The sequence below is a fragment of the Humulus lupulus genome, chromosome 8 (genome assembly GCF_963169125.1).
Source record: "Humulus lupulus chromosome 8, drHumLupu1.1, whole genome shotgun sequence".
Lineage (NCBI taxonomy): Eukaryota > Viridiplantae > Streptophyta > Magnoliopsida > Rosales > Cannabaceae > Humulus > Humulus lupulus.
Genome location: NC_084800.1, coordinates 133,591,202 through 133,607,608, shown reverse-complemented (window position 1 = coordinate 133,607,608; position 16,407 = coordinate 133,591,202).

Sequence of the window (16,407 nt, the reverse complement as noted above, 5' to 3'; positions counted from 1 at the left end):
GAGCTCTAATCTTCTCAATGGCCTCACTGGTCCTCTGAACTACCTTGGGACCCGAGTATCCCCTTTCACCTGTCTCATCCCAATGAATGGGAGATTTGCACTTCCTACCATACAACATCTCATAAGGTGCAACTCCAATGGTAGACTGATAACTGTTGTTGTAGGAGAACTCTATCAAAGGTGGATACTTACTCCAAGATACACCAAAGTCCAGCACACCTGCCCGCAGCATGTCTTCCAAAATCTGGATTGTCCTCTCAGATTGCCCATCTGTCTGAGGATGATAAGCAATACTGAACATCAATTGTGTCCCCATGGCCTTCTGCAAACTTCCCCAGAACTTGAAAGTGAAAGTAGGGTCCCGATCTGACACGATCAACTTAGGTGCTCCATGGAGGCGCACGATCTCTCTCACATAGAGATCTGCATACTGGTCAACTATATAGGTAGTCCTCACTGGCAAGAAGTTAGTTGACTTGGTGTAGCGATCCACTATCACCCAAATAGAATCATGCTGACCAACAGTCCTGGGTAAGCCCACCATGAAATCCATCGTGATGTCTTCCCACTTTCACTCTGGGATATCCAGAGGCTACAATAATCCTGTTGGCCTCTGATGCTCAGCCTTGACCTGCTGACATGTCAAGCACTTAGCCATATACTCTACTACATCTCTCTTCATCCCTGGCCACCAATACAACGATCTCACATCCTGATACATCTTCGTGGTGCCTCGATGCAAAGAGTAAGGTGTTGTATGAGATTCATCCAGAATCTCTCGCCTCAAAGAAGTGTCTAACAAAACACATATCCGCCCCTTGTACCTCAACAAGCCTATCTCAAACACTGTATAATCTCTGGATGCTCCAACCAGAACATCCTCTCTGATCTTGATCAGCTATGGATCACTCAGCTGACCCTCCTTAATTCTCTCTAGCAGCGTGGACTGTAGCGTAATATTAGCCAACTGTCCCACCAGCAACTCTATACCAGCTCTGGTCATATCATCTGCTAACTCCCTGGCTATCAGCCTCATACCATGAATCTGTCCCGGACCCTTCCGGCTTAAAGCATCAGCTACCACGTTGGCTTTTCCTGGATGATACAAAATCTCACAGTCATAATCTTTTACTAACTCCAGCCAACGCCTTTGTCTCATATTCAAGTCTTTCTGGGTAAAGAAGTATTTCAGGCTCTTGTGGTCTGTATAGATCTCACATTTCTCTCCATAAAGATAATGCCTCCATATCTTTAAAGCAAAAACCACAGCCGCCAACTCTAAATCATGAGTAGGATATCTCTTTTCATACTCCTTCAACTGACGAGAAGCATAAGCAATTACCTTCTCTGATTGCATCAGAACACAGCCCAAACCCTGATGAGAAACATCACAATAAATCACAAACTTCTCCTAATCTGTTGGAAGACTCAGAATCGGAACTGTAATCAACCTCTGCTTCAGTTCCTGGAAGCTATTCTCACATTTATCTGACCACACAAATTTATGGCTCTTGTGTGTCAGTTCAGTCAACGCAGAAGCAATCTTTGAGAACCCTTCCATGAAACGCCTATAATAATCTGCCAATCCAAGGAAACTTCTAACTTTAGAAGCATTCTTTGGCCTTGGCCAATCTCTGACCGCTTCAATCTTTGCTGGATCTACCTTAATCCCCTCCTTACTGACAATATGCCCAAGAAAGGATACCTGAGATAACCAGAACTCACACTTGTTGAACTTTGCAAATAGTCTGTGTTCCCTCAGTCTCTGTAGAACCAATCTCAGATGCTGCTCATGCTCTGACTCAGTCTGAGAATACACCAGAATATCATCGATGAAGACGATCACAAACTGGTCCAAATAATCCTTGAACACTCTGTTCATTATATCCATAAAAGCAGCAGGGGCATTAGTCAATCCAAAAGACATGACTAAAACTCATAATGCCCATACCTTGTACGAAAAACAGTCTTCGGTATGTCTCCCTCCTTGACCCTCAACTGATGATAACTAGAACGAAGGTCGATCTTTGAGAATACCTTGTTACCTTGCAACTGATCAAACATATCATCTATCCTTGGAAAAGGATACTTATTCTTAATTGTCAACTTATTCATTTCTGTGTAATCAATGCACATCCTCAGAGAACCATCATTTTTCTTTACAAACAGAATTGGCGCACCCCAAGGTGAGAAACTAGGTCTGATAAAACCCAAATCCAACAGTTCTTGAAACTGTACTTTTAATTCTTTCAACTCAGCTGGGCCCATTCTGTAAGGTTCTTTAGACATTGGCTCCGTCCCTGGTGCCAGTTCTATAACGAACTCAATTTCTCTGTGCGGTGGCAACCCTGGAAAATCTTCTGGAAACACATCCAGGAATTCACAAACAAGTCTGGTATCTTCTGGCCTCACTAGCACGACCTGAGTGGTATCAACCACACTGGTTAAGAATCTAATGCAACCTCCTTGCAATAGATCCCTGGCCCTCAATATAGAAATCATAGGTATGCGAGGTCCATGCACGGTACCAACAAACACAAAAGGATCCTCACCTTCAGGCTCAAAGGTGACCATCTTACTTCTGCAATCAATAGTTGACCCATACTTTGCCAACCAGTCCATACCCAATATCATATCAAAGTCTGTCATAACCAACTCTATCAAATCCACTGACAACTCTCTGTCTTCCACCGCCACTGGCAAAGACCTGATCCATCTCCTGGATACCACTAACTCTCCAGTGGGTAACAAAGTTCCAAACCCCACCACATAAAAATCACAGGGTCTACACAGTCTATCAATAATACTACTAGCAACAAAAGAATGTATAGCACCAGAATCAATCAATACATTATAAGGGGTTCCAGCACTAAGAAGCTGACCTGTAACAACTGAGGGAGAAGCCTCAGCTTCTGCTTATGTCAATGCGAACGCTCGAGCTGGGGCCGAGCTGTCCGCTTTCCTGGGTTCTTCCTTTCTGATCTTAGGGCAATCCTTTTTAAGATGACCCACTGCTCCACATGAGAAGCAGGCCCTTGCCCTACACTCTCCCAAATGACGCCTCTTCCATCTAGGGCATTCAGGATAAGACTTCCAGGCTTCATTACCACCTGGACGACCCATTGAAATACCACGAGGTTGCCTATCAGGACCTGGAACTGGGAAGGTGTCAGGAACCTTCCTCTTCTGCTCACTGGGGCCTACACCCCTACCAGAACCCACAAATGGAGGACCTGTCCTCCTAAATACCTTTCTGGCTACACTGTCTCGCCAGATCTTGTTCTCTGCACTCTCAACTGTGAGTGCCTTCTCAACCACCTGTGCATAAGTAGTAACCCCAGCCACAGTGGTAATACGCACATCACAGGCTAATCTGGGTTGTAGCCCCTACAAAAATCTCTCTCTCCTGGTCCCATCAGTGGGTACCAGCTCCATGGAAAATTTCGCCAAACGATCAAAATTTAAGGCATACTCAGTGACTGACAAACCTCCTTGAAGTAGCCTAATGAATTCCTCAGCTTTAGCTGCCCTGATGGCATCATTGTAGTATTTCTCATTGAACAGAGTCTGAAACTCTTCCCAACTCAGGGCATTAACATTCTTGGTCTGGGTAATAACCTCCCACCAAATTCGGGCATCCTCCCGAAACATATAAGTGGCACAAGCCACCCTCTCATTACCAGTCACCCTCATGAAATCTAGGATGGTGGTAATCATACTCATCCATTGTTCTGCCTTGGCAGGATCTGCACTACCCTAAAAAACTGGAGGTTGTTGCTTCCTGAACCTTTCATAGAGCGGCTCCAATTTATTTCCAACCTCAGGCAGCTGCTCTGCTGCTAGCACCAACATAGGAGGTGCCTCTGATACACTGGCCACTGCAGGCACTTGCTGTTGTCTCAAGAGACGAAGCTCTTCTCCCTGTCTCAACACTGTGGCCTACAGGTCGCTAACTGTTTGCTGCCAGTTTATAGGAGCTGGCTGTGGAATCTATGACTGGTCATTCTCTTGACCCTGACTATTATTATTCTGGCCTTGATCACTCTAGCCAGCTGAAGTATCTGTCTGCCCTCGATTCATTCTTATCTATTATACTTGCTGAAATAATGATCAATACGGCTAGTCAGGTAGTAATAACTAAACCTCTTGTCGCCTTACGGTCCAAGAATAAGCAGACAATTATCACATTCCACAGTCATACAATTTATACAGGCAGATACATGTTTATAGCATTTAGCACTTAGCATGTATCACATAATAATTCACAATCAACAATACTAATAAGTATGTTCCAGCAATCTCAGTACTATTTAGCACACATTTGCTGAGGATATAATATTTCAGGGTACAGGTTTAACATGGTGTCTCATGCATACAGGTAAAGCATATACACTATATTTAAGAAGTTATACATATAACTACATAAATAGTTACCAAACCATGAGTCGAGCTTGACTTCAGTGATGTGTGTACATGCCCAGCCAGTCTACAGAAACCCTAACCTTGGCATGCTCTGATACCAAGTTGTAACGCCCTGGTTACCCCAGAACAGTTACGGTGAATGGTGAACCAAAAATTTGACTCGCTACCTGAGTCCTTTGGTTAAAAACGTGCTTCTAAGTGTTATTAACAAGCTAAGGTGGAAAACCAATCAAAAGGAAAGGATATATTTTATTTAATACATAAAACTGTTCATGGGCCCATCAAAACATTTACAAGTTATTTACAACTCAAAGTGGTCATTACTATTTCAAATTTACAAACCCGCCGACCTAAGCGGCAAAAATAGGGTAAACCCCCTAGTTCCTCTGAGAACTCCTTGGCCGTGGTGGTCAAGCGGCCGCATATGTACACAGCACCACCTTAGCTCTCCACTCAAGGCTGGGTGAGCTTTTCTTTCCCTTTACTTCATCACATAGCACTCATGAGCCAAGGCCCAACAAGAAAACACAATATAGCATGAATATAATATCAACAATGATCATAAAAATCATTCAAGACTTTCAGTCCAAAATAAAGGAGTGACAATTGGAAAAGTCACTAAAGGGGGTTCAGCTCCCATTAGCCATGTGACAATAGGGTCACCGGGGCTTAACAAATAAGTGAACCTTTCACTAGCTTAAACAAGTTAGGTGCATGATGACTAGTCACCAACATAACCTACCACATGTTGGTCTTTATTGATCAAATCAGAGATTATACGCAGCGGAACAACAATCAAATTGTTAGATTAATCCCATAAGATTTCTAGATCTACTTCTTCACATGAATATATATTGAATCAAGGACATGAATAGAAAAATTACCTCAGGTCCTTCCTTGCTGCTATCTTTTCATATGGCTAAATCCTTGAGATCTCACACCAAGATCTTCCAAAATGTTCTCAGGCACACAAAGAACGAGTGTGGGAACGCTATACAAATAATAGGCAATAAACTATTTATCACATGCTCTCAACACATGAGATCTGATAAAGTTTTGGACCTAGGTTTAGTGAAGAACATTGACTTTTGTTTATGTCACTGTTCTCTTTCTCTGAGAGAGATTCCTAGATATTTTTCTATCCCTAAAAAATTACGTTCTGTGAAAAACTGATATCCTATATTTAATATATACTATATATTAAAATATTTGTTATTTTAAACAAATTCAAAATAACTGATCAGTTATCATATTTTTGTTTAAATAATAATATTTTAATCATATTAAAATATCTCATTATTTATTTAATATTTAAATAACTAAAATTGTGGAATCAAGAGACTGAGTACACTCTCTTATGCCTGTAGCACAGTGCCTGTGCACTATGCCACACGTGTACCACATGCCTGTGATGGCATGTGATTTTTCCCAATTTTTATTATTATTTAAATACCAAAAATCCCAAAAATAAATTAATTCAAAATTAATTATATTTTTGTTAAATAAAATAATTAATTAATTACACATAATTAATTAATAATTATGTTTGATACATAGAAAAATATTTTACTTATCACATAAGTCCTTTTTGCCCATTTTTGTATTTACCTTTGTCAGTGTTTGTTTGAGCCATTTCGGGGACCATGGACCTATAACATTAAGCCCAATAAATTGAAACTAAATAATTAAACTCTTTAATTATAATAGTTAATTTATTAATTCTGATATTACTCCACTATAAATTCAGAATTGCACTCTTTATGTTATAGATATACTTTTACATAAATCTTTTTCTTAAGTCGTCCATTGATATAACCATCTTACAATAGTTCAACCCTCTAATTAATTAGTTCATAAATTAGAGTGGAAGAATTAGCATTTAATCTTTCTAATTTACTTCTTATTCCTTAAGTACCATTAATTCACTAGTGAATAATTAATCTATAATCTAATTATAGATTTGAGCTCAAAATCATTCAGTTCCAGAATTAACCCTTAAGGGAACTAATATACGATCCGTTAGGATAGATTAGATTCCGTATTGTTGATACATGTTCCCAGCCATCCATGATATTAAATCTCCAAAACAAAAGTCATTAGCCTCATTCTTTGAAGAGACCTTAACGAATGAATCAAAAGATTTAATAAACATGAACAGGAGTTCATGAACACTCAGGATTTAGGTTGATCTATAAATGATCATCAGTTATGATATGAATTACAAGTCTTTATTATTAAATGGTTTTTGGATAAAGACTTTAATTCATATCGGTCCATGTCATATATAATCATATTATATAAAGCACCTTTACCGAGATGTCTTTCCACATCAATAATCCGAATCTAGATTATTTGTATCATTATGATACTCAGTAAACCGTACTTACAACTCCAATTAAAGAATTCCATAACTTTAATTTGTTGTTGTTGACTATTTTTATTCATTCATGTGATCTTAATTCTCTCGTACTAATACAAGATCACATACTCAATAATGAATATGGAATTTTTCTGATATTTACAAAATTATTCAAACAATAATTTAACAATCTAAATATGACAATAATAATAAACCATTGTATTTATTTATTCACAGAAAAAACAAATGTCTTTACATGCTTTTAGGACACACTCCTAACACCTCATGACCATAGAGTCATAACCATGGAACACTGTTCCCTAGCCATGTGACAAGCAGTAACCTAGGCCTTAGGCCCTAGCTCTGAGTAACTAGTCCTAGACTAGCCAAGCGCTTATAAGTTTCATCGACCCTAGGGTCAGTCTAGCATTAATGCCTTAGAGTCATTCAATGTTGATATTGATTAGATCTAATCTTCATTCGGCCTTGCGTTCAGGATGCTTATGCCGTTTCTGACTCTTAGGTCAGTAATATGCGACTAGTGTTGTCCCTGACTAATCAGTGCCATACACAAGTAAATAACATTCGCTAGCATTTAATATGCAATATATGTCCACATTTATCAACCAGCATGCCTCAACAACAATCATGCATGTCATATACACAGGGTGCAGCTTTCTTACCTCTAGTTCGAGCGAGAAATATAATAAGAATGACTCTTGAGAACGATCGACCTTTTGATTCCTTAGCGGTTACCTAATCATAACCAATTATAACCTCCAATAATTAAAATCAACAATGAAAGGGTCTTGACCTAAACCCCACTCTCGGGACCTCAAAACATGCCCACACGGTGACTAGATTCGATCCCGGGCCTTAAGGATTGAAACCCCAAGCCAAAAACCCTTCAAAACACTCAAAACGGGATTCTGGAGGAACAGAGTAGCGCTACAGCGCTGCTCAATAGCGCCCTAGCGCTATACTCAAAACCCCAAACCGCCCACATAAATCCTGTGTAGCGCTATAGCGCCCTCTGATGGGCGCTGTAGCGCTACCCCCAGACAGATTCTCCCCTGAAACCACCTTCTTCGAGTCCAACTCAATTCCAATGCTTCCAAACCCCATTTTTGGTGCCAAATGAACCCCAAAACCATCCTCACGTACCCCAAGCATCACAACCACAAGAACCCTATCCAAAACTCCCAACAAAACCAATCATCCAACCTAGAAATCCCAACTGAAAACCAGAACTAAAACAGAGCAAACCATGGATTTTAATGGCTAGAAACTTACCTCAAGCTCAGATTATGATGCTCTTCAATGGTGGAACACACTCCCAATCTCTCAAGACTAACTTCCCAAGCTTGAATCCTCAAATTAGGCTCAAAAATCCAAAGAGAAAAGAGAAGAAAATAGGTACGGGGAAGCTCTTGAAGTTACTCTATTTTCTCCACCTTTCTACAGCCTTAAATGGCTTATATCTATCCTAGGGGTAAAAGACCAAAATACCCCTAGGTCTAATAAGGGTTTCTAAAGGCTCCCAAGGGCAAATTTGGTATTTCCCACCTATCTCGTTAATCATAATTAACGCTCTCCAATTCCCACTATTCTCGATAATCTCAAACACAAATAATTCAAATCCCGTTACCCTTTAATTCCCGACAACGCTCTAATCATTAAAATCACCCTGAGACTCACCCCGAGCCCCGAACTTAAACCTGTTATGACTAGACCGCTAATTAATATTCCAAGATCGCCTCATGCCGAATAGCTCGAACAAACCCACATTATAATGTGGTCTCAAAAATATGTCACTGACATGCATACAAATATACAATTACGCCCTCAACGGGCCAAATTACCAAAACACCCCTGTAATGAAATGTGGACCCACATGCATGCATTTAACATCATATTATAATATAATTCACATAAACATGCATATATTCATTTAATGGCATAATTAAACAATTATGGCCCTCCCAGCCTACTAATCCAGCCATTAAACTGCATTAGGGATTTCGGGGCATTACAATAATCCACCACGTCCTTCTTCATTCCTGGCCACCAATACAGAGCCTTTAGATCATGGTACATCTTTGCTGTACCCGAATGTAGAGAATACATAGTGGTATGAGATTCATCCAGAATCTCTCGCCTCATACCAACATCCACCCGAACACTAATCCGCTTTTTATATCTCAACAAATCTGCCTTTGAAATAGTAAAGTCTCTAGCCAGTCCAGCTAAGACATTCTCCCTATGCTTCTTCGATTGAGGATCCTCCTCCTGTGTTTCTCTGATTCTCTCAAGAAGTGTGGACTAAAGGGTAATGTTGGCTAGCTGACCAACTACCAGTTCAATTCCCGCTCTCGTCATTTCTTCAGCTAGATTTTCTGATCTTTATCTCAAACTAAACAACTACCCTAGACCCCTCTGACTCAATGCGTCGGCCACCATGTTGACCTTTTCTGGATGGTACAAAATCTCACAATCATAGTCATTTACCAACTCCAGCCAATGCCTTTGGCGCACATTCAAATCCTTTTGAGTGAAGAAATAGTTCAAACTTTTATGGTCAGTGTATATTTCACACTTTTCTCCATACATGTAGTGCCTCCATACCTTCAGTGCAAATACCACCACTTCCAGATCCAGATCATGAGTTGGATACCTCTATTCATACTCCTCTAGTTGTCTAGATTCATAGTATAACACCCTAGATAACCAAGACTATTACACTGTGTATTTTAATTAGTACTAGGCTCGCTAAACGAGTCATTTGGCCATAAATGTGCAACTAAATGTGATTAATGGTTTAGCGTTAAAATTTGTGGTCAAAAGGAATAGTTATTTCGATAAAACGTTAAGTTGTACATGGGATCCCATAATAAACGTTTACAAAGCTGTTTACAGTTTCAAACGGGTAATCACAACTCAAAAATTACAACAAGCTGACCTAAGCAGAAAAAGTAGGGTTTAACCCTAGTTCCTCTAAGAAACCTTGGTCATGGCGGTCAAGTAACTGCATATGTACACATTGCCACCGAAGCTCTCCAACTCATGGCTGGCCCAACTTCCCTTTCCCATTACCTGCATCACATAGCACCCGTGAGTCAAGGCTCAGCAAGAAAACTTAAACATGCCCATAAGCAGTTAATAACTTGTTACAAAATCATAATAAGCATGCCTAGCAGTAATAACCCTACTCACACATGCATACCATTCTTATAAATAATTACATTGTAAATATGGGGCCAGATTCCCTAATTAAATGATTAACTGAATCATATCGAGGCCCGTTACCCAAAATACATGATTAATGAATCATACTGGGACTCAGCACCCTAGGATATGGGAATAATAAGTCACCTCGGGGCCCATTGCCCAATCCTCCATATAACCAGCGTTGGAGCTGGCCCAGCGTACCTGGCGCTTAATTTTCTACGACCATTGGGTCGGACAAGCGTATGATGCCCTCTTGATTAGGCCTCAAACAGTGCTCAGCGCACTATTTATGCCCTTGACTTATAAGTCAATGCTTTCGACCAGTGCTCTGTGCACTATTACCGCTCTTAACTCATACGTCAAGTCTTTTCAATCAGATAATGCAAAGATGCATATATCATATAGCAAATATCTAGATACAAAGCATTCAGCATGCTTAATTAAATCATCTCAGGCATAATCATAATCATGCACATTTACAGGGGCCCAAGCCCTAATCCAACCCATATTCAACATTCGGGCCAAGCCATAATCATGCACATCATGTATTGGTGCAATTTTTTTACCTTTTGGTTTATCACAGGATCAAAATGAATGACCCTTGAGCACGATCTGTTCCCGAGCCCTAACAGTAACCAAGTCATAACCATAATAAATGATATTCATCAACATCGAGTAAATAAGGGATTTCAGAGAGTCCTAGCCTTCGTGATGTCGAATTCTACTAAACGGAGTAGTAGGATCGATCCCGAGCCTTAGGTTTCCGTCTTCGTCAATCAAAACCCACTTTGGCCAAAATTTCTATTTTGAGCCACGACACCCCTCACTGGCGCTGCGACTCCCCTCAAGTCAGAGACCCCAGCTCTAATTTTTTTTAACACAGGCCACGGTGTAAGGGCGGATCAGGGAATCGCCTAGGCTCCTAAGTTCATTAGGGTCGCAGCGTCCAAGAACAGGGCTACGACACGACCCCGCGAACCCAGCTTTTCCCCTGTTTTCCTCAGCCAATCTTACCCAAAAACCATCCCAAATCATACCCAAAGAAAGAATTAAATCCCAGAACAACATCAACATCAAACCAACAACAAAACCCCAGCTCAATCTCCCTCAAAACTCCAACCAAATCTCAAATTCATATCCTTAAGCCTCAAAGCTCAAGAAAAAAAAAACTGAATCAAAACAGGGATTGGTGCTTGCCTCAACTGTGGATTAAATCCTTCTAGCTGCATCTAATCCAATCCTAGTCTCAAGAACATTAACCACACCAAGTTCAAGCTTCCAAGCCTTGAATTTCACTAACTTTGCCCCAAAACCAAGCCAATACTAGAGAACGAGAGAGTGAACCAAGTGAGAGAGAGAGAGAGAGAGAGAGAGAGAGAGAGAGAGATCTAATTGTATTTGTTTACTCTGTTTTTGGTTTCCTTCAGCTGAAGGAGAGAGTGATTAAGTCAGTAGCTTTGGCACAAAATGACCTAAATGCTCCTAAGGATAAATCTCTCTCCCAAAGCCCCTCAAGGGAAATTTAATCATTTGCCACATACCCCGTTAATCATAATTAAGGCCTTATCATTTTTGTTACTTCCAATATCCTCGAATAGTTACCAAATAATTTCCCATTACCCAATCGATCTCAGTAATGTACTAAATTATCAAATTACCCCTAGGCTCACCCTGAGCTGGGTATTTGACCTCGTTATGACTAAACCACTAACTTGCTACCTAGGACCGTGTCGTGCCGAATAACTCAAATATATCCACATAATAATGTGGTCTCAACCCATAAACACATAAATATACAAATATGTCATCAACGGGACAAAATTACAAAAATGCCCTTCTAATAAGAAATGGGCCCACATGCATGCAAATACAGTCATATAATAATACAACTCATATAATCATGCATATTATCACATAATAATACAATAAACCAGTTATTACCCTCCTAGCCCCCTAATCAAGGCACTAAACCACATTAGGGAATTTGGGACGTTACACATAGGCTATCAATTTTCCAGCTTGCATCAATACACAACCCAAACCTTGCCTCGAAGCATCGCAGTAGACCACAAACTTTTCCTTATTTGATGGAAGACTTAGTATCGGTGCGGTAATCAGTAGCCGCTTCAACTCCTTGAAACTATTCTCACATCTATCTGTCTAGACATACTTTGTCTTCTTACGCGTCATTTCAGTCAATGGTGTTGCTATTCTGGAGAATCTCTCAACAAATCGTCGATAGTACCCTGCTAACCCAAGAAAGCTTCTAACCTCTGGTACACTACTAGGTCTCAGCCAATCTCTCACTGCCTCTATTTTGGTTGGGTCCACCAAAATCCCCTCCTTACTCACAATATGGACCATAAATGTTACTTGGGGTAACCAGAATTCACACTTACTAAACATAGCATACATCTTATGCTCCCTAAGCCTATGTAGTACTAAGCGAAGATGTTGCTTGTGTTCTACTTCTGATTGGGAGTACACCAATATATCATCACTGAATACAATTAGAAACTTATCCAAATAATCCCTGAATACCCTATTCATCAAATCCATGGAGGCTGCTGGGGCATTGGTTCCCCCAAAAGTCATGACCGAGAATTCATAATGTCCATACCTCGTGCGGAATGCGGTCTTTGGTATATCATCTTCCTTAATCCTCAATTGATTATAGCTACATCGAAGGTCAATCTTATAAAATATCGTCTTCCCTTGTAACTGATCAAACAAATTGTCAATCCTGGGCAATCGATACTTATTCTTAATAATAAACTTCTCGATAATCGATGCACATTCTTAATGACCCATCCTTCTTTTTCACGAACAACACTGGAGCACCCCACAGTGAAAAGTTGGGTCTAATGAATCCCAGGTCCAGTAATTCCTACAATTGAATCTTCAGTCCTTTAACTCTACTAGAGCCATTCTATAAGGTGCCCTTGACTTTGGTTCTGCTCCTAGAGCTAATTCTATGACAAATTTGATCTCTCGGCGTAGTGCTAATCCTGGCAGGTCTGCTGGAAACACATCAGGAAACTCATACACCAACCTAGTCTCACCTGGTCCAACTGAAACAACCTTAGAGGTATCTACTATGTTTTCTAGTAATCCTATGCAACCTTCTTGAAATAGGTCTCTAGCTCTCAATGCAGAGATCATAGGTACTCGTGGTCCACTCACTGTCCCCACAAACACAAAGGGTTCCTCTTCTTCGGGCTCAAAAGTTACCATCCTTCGCTTGCATGCTATCGTCGCCCCATACTTTGATAACCAGTTCATCCCCAAAATCATATCAAAATCATTTATCACCAGTTCAATCAGATCCACTAACAACTCTCTACTGTCTATCTTTACTGGTAACACTCTAATCCACCTCCTAGTGACTACCAGTTCCCTAGTTGGAAACAAAGATCTAAATCCCCTAGCATACATATCACAAGGTCTACACAAATGGTCTATCACTCTAGCAGATACAAATGAATGAGTAGCCCCTGAATCAATTAATGTAGTAAACGAAGAATCAGCATTAAAAATCTAACATGTCACGTCTGAGGGACTAGCCTAAGCTTTGGTCTGGGTTAAGGTATACACTCTGGTTGGAGTGAGGTTGTCGCTTCTCTTTAGTTCATCTTTCATGACTTGTGGACATTCCTTCCTCAAATGACTGACACTCCAACAGACAAAACATGCTCCGACTCTGCACTCTCCTAGATGGTGTCGCCTACACCGTGCACACTCTGGGCAGCTTCTTCAGTTCTCTCCCTACCCTGATGGCCACCAAAGGCACCACGTTCCCTCCTATCTAGAACAAAAGGAACAAAATAATTTGGGGCCTTTCTATTCTGCTCACTGGGCCACTACCTCGGTCAGACCCAGTGAAGGGGGGCACCATCCTTCGAGCATCATGCCTTGCAGTGCCTTCCTTCAATATCTGTTCTTTAGCACCCTCGGCAGTAAGGGATTTTTCCACTACTTGAGCTTAGGTAGTAGTCCTTTGATCCAATGTTATCTTCACATCCCAGGCTATCATGACATTCAACCCCCGTACAAAGCGATCTCTGCTTGACATATCAGTAGGCACCAAATCAAGTGTGAAGTTAGCCAACCAGTCAAACTTCAGAGCATACTCCCTTAGTGTCATTCTGTTCTGAGTTAAATTAGTGAATTCATCCACCTTTGCAGCTCAAACTGCAAAACTTCAATATGCCTACAATCAATAACACCGCACATCAGGCATGATAACAACATCCAAAGAAACCACCCCGAAGTTCAACTGATCAAACACAAATAATAAACCAGCACAATACACACATAGCATAATCATATAACAATCAAAGGGGGCCATGCCTTAGCATTATATACACATCATGCTATATATATATATATCAACAGGCAGATTGGAAATTCAGATAAGCAATTAGACAAATATCTCACTTAATACCGACCAACCCTAGTCGAGCTTGTCTTTGGCAACGAGCGTAGATGTTCGGTCAATCTCCAGGAACCATAAACCTTGGCACTCTCTAATACCAAGTTGCAACGCCCTACTACCCTAGAGTCGTTACCATGTAATTTTAAAATGTGTATTTGACTCGCTAATCGAGGTATTAAACCCAAAAGTGTGATTAAATTAAATTAAAGACTCATTTAACAAAATTTCCATAAAATAGTTTAATCATTCATTAAGGTTGTAGAAAAAGTTACATGGGATCCCAAAACGTTGTTTAGGACATATTTACAATTCAAAAGTCTTTATACAGTCAACCTAGGTGACAAAATTAGACATTTACACTGTGTTCCTCAAAACTACCCCAACCGTGGCGGCCAGGTAGGACAAACATGTACGAACCTGTTGACGGTGAGAACTCATCAACAATATAAGGTTAGAAAACTCTAACTATATTGCAGAAGGTATGTGAGAAGAAGATGGAAATAACTTCAAGGAACAAAAAACGAATAACTACAATGGATCAAAAATTATATATTCCTCAATTGTCTGTGCGTACAAAGAATTTTCCAACCCCTTAACCTGAGAAGTCGAAGCCTTTTTATAGATGGCTCTATTGGCCCCTGATACAAGGGGGTCCCAAGGGACAAGAACATACGTAGGTACATTAGCAAGGAAGTGGCATAGGCCATCATGGTATCGACTCTGGCATTATCAAGGTAGTGGCGCAGGACATCGTGGTGTTGACTCTGGCATATGGTCGAGAGTGCTTAGGTAGTGCCTCCACTCTCCGTATGGGTTCGTACCACCACTACTTGTCAAATGCGAATGTCAGGGTCATGCCCATGTCCTCCTCAGGGTTGTACACCCCGTACTCATATACACACCTTGTACCTAATGGTCCTTTTTATATATCTGTGACACATCATCTCTCCAATATTTCTCCTATTTTGCTAAGTGTTGTTGATCTTGGGAATTCATCTCAACCGTATAGTGGGTTTCCCCTGGATGTTTAGCCATATAGGGGATGTCATGTCCTCATATGTGTGCGCTATACATATATAAACGAACCACCACATCCACCTCATGAGTAATTAACATGACATGTGAGGGGTTCGTAACATTGGAGATGTACATGTGTACAGGCCAATCCATTGGCAGGTGACATTGGTGCCCAAGGGGCCTAGCCCAGATCTTGCATAACTAGACTGGCCCTTAGGGGTGCCTTCATCCAAAGACCACAATGCATAACGCACGGGGAGCCTTGCGAGGGTCTCGCACTCTTCTCAGCAGGACACCCTTAGCAATCGACTCGATGTGCGGCTGTCCCTTGCGCCTCGTCCCCTCGCATCTCAGCCCCTCGCGTAGTGAGCCTCCCTCGTGTCTCGGTCCCTCGCACAGTGAGCCTCCCCACATGTCTCGACCCCTCACACAGTGAACCTCCCCGCATCTCGGCCCCTCACGCAGCGAGCCTCCCTCACATCTCGGCCCCTCGCACAATGAGCCTCCCCACATGTCTCAACCCCTCGCACAGTGGGCCTCCCCGCGCCTCGACCCCTCGCACAATGAGCCGCCCTCATGTCTCGGCCTTGTATTCATGTTAGGCCTTGCATAGCGAGGCCCTCTATAGCATTGGCCTCACTTGGAGCCATCTAAGAGGGTAACTCTCCACATAGCGTGACACCTCCATATACAAGGCCTTCCTCCCAATGGACCAACTCATGGAAGGCTTCTCTTAGGCGAGGGGCTACAGCCATGACCCCGAGCATAGCGACCCTAGTGGCTTCGATCTCGTTATGTAATCCAGGGGTGTCATGGCCCCTACGTATCTTAGGTTCTTATATAGTGTGGCTATTTCATCCTTCGTCGTGACAACTTGTGAGACAATTTACAAATGGCTAAGCATATGACCCTTCGATGATGATCTCTACATTAAGTTCTTCTTGAG